The sequence below is a fragment of the Calidris pugnax genome, unplaced genomic scaffold (assembly GCF_001431845.1).
Source record: "Calidris pugnax isolate Ruff unplaced genomic scaffold, ASM143184v1 scaffold44, whole genome shotgun sequence".
Taxonomy (NCBI): Eukaryota; Metazoa; Chordata; class Aves; order Charadriiformes; family Scolopacidae; genus Calidris; species Calidris pugnax.
This window is the reverse complement of record NW_015094506.1, coordinates 26,438,382-26,440,146: the sequence shown is the minus strand read 5'-3', so window position 1 is coordinate 26,440,146 and position 1,765 is coordinate 26,438,382.

Here is a 1,765-nt window from a genome sequence, read left to right as displayed (position 1 = left end):
CAACAACCAAACCAAAACCATCACCCACCCACACAACATCCCACCACAAACCAATAATCTTGGGCACTAGAGCATGCCCTGAAGAGCCATGTCTACACGTTTCTTAAATACCTCCAGGGATGGTGACTCCACCACCTCCCTGGGCAGTCCATTCCAATGCCTGACAACCCTTTCAGTAAAGAAATGTTTCCTAATATCCAACCTGAACTTCCCCTCGTGCAACTTGAAGCCATTACCCCTTGTCCTATCGTCTGTAACTTGGAAGAAGAGACCGACTCCTGCCTCTCTACAGCTTCCTTTCAGGTACTTGTACAGAGCGATAAGGTCTCCCCTCAGTCTCCTCTTCCCCAGACTGAAATGACAAACATCTCAACGTTCCTTATACATCTTGCAGAGTTGCTCAGGATCCCACACCCAGAAATTGAAGACAGCAACTGAGTCCATAGGACTTGCAGTGCTTTGGGGATCCTGATCTAAGTGCTTTGCCGCTTTACTCCCTGAACCTTTTAGCCATATGAGGCATCACCAACCGTCTTCAGGCACGCTCGTACCACCAAGCACACAGCATTAGCTATCAGGCCTTCAGTGGATTTACCTCCGACCAGCTGAAAGGGAGCAGGGAAAGCAGATCTGATCTTAACTGTGTGATTAGAAGAGATGGTTAAGAGACTAATCTCATCAGACCAATCTCCTACCCCTCAGGTTGCCCCATTGCTGTCCTTCTATGAAACCCCCCCATTACCACTGCCAGGAGCAGTTTATTTGCCTGGTCTCAGTTCTCCCATATCTACCCCCTCCGATGGCAGTGGGTGTGCTGGTAAAGACCGGGCCGCACCACTTCTGGGGGGGTGGGCAGGAGCCGCCCTCTTCTGCCCAGGAAGCGGGGGCTGGAGGGGCTGTGCCATGACAGAGCTGCCGGGCAGAAAAGGACCTGGGGGTGTTGGTCGACTGTCGGCTGAACATGAGCCAGCAGTGTGCCCAGGTGGCCAAGAAAGCCAACGGCATCCTGGCCTGTATCAGGAACAGCGTGGTGAGTAGGGCCCGAGAGGTGATTGTCCCCCTGTACTCGGCACTGGTGAGGCCTCACCTCGAGTACTGTGTCCAGTTTTGGGCCCCTTACCATAAAAAAGACATTGAGGTGCTGGAGTGGGTCCAGAGAAGGGTAACGAAGCTGGTGAGGGGTCTGGAGAGTAAGTCTTATGAGGAGAGGCTGAGGGAGCTGAGGTTATTCAGCCTGGAGAAGAGGAGGCTGAGGGGAGGCCTTATCGCGCTCTACAACTACCTGAAAGGAGGGTGTAGAGAGGTGGGGGTCATTCTCTTTTCTAAAGTCACAGGCGACAGGACAAGAGGAAATGGCCTCAAGTTGCGCCAGGGGAGGTTTAGGCTGGATATTAGGAAACATTTTTTCACTGAAAGGATTATCAGACATTGGAATGGGCTGCCCAGGGAGGTGGTTGAGGCACCATCCCTGGAGGTGTTCAAAAGACAGGTTGATGTAGTGCTGGGAGGTATGGTTTAGTGATGATGCTCCTTGCTTGTTGTGTGGGTGACTATTTTTGCCAGTTAGGTTGATGGTTGGACAAGATGGGGGGGGGGGGGGCAGCTGGTCCCGTCGGTGCCGGGGTCGCTCCCTCCCGCCGAGGCGGGAGCCCTGCAGGCGGCTTGCTCACGGTGGCCGCGGGCTGGGCATGTCACGGAGGGACCCGTCATGACCGGGAGATTCCCCCCCCTCACCCCCCGCTGCGTACATCCCCACCCCCCATAT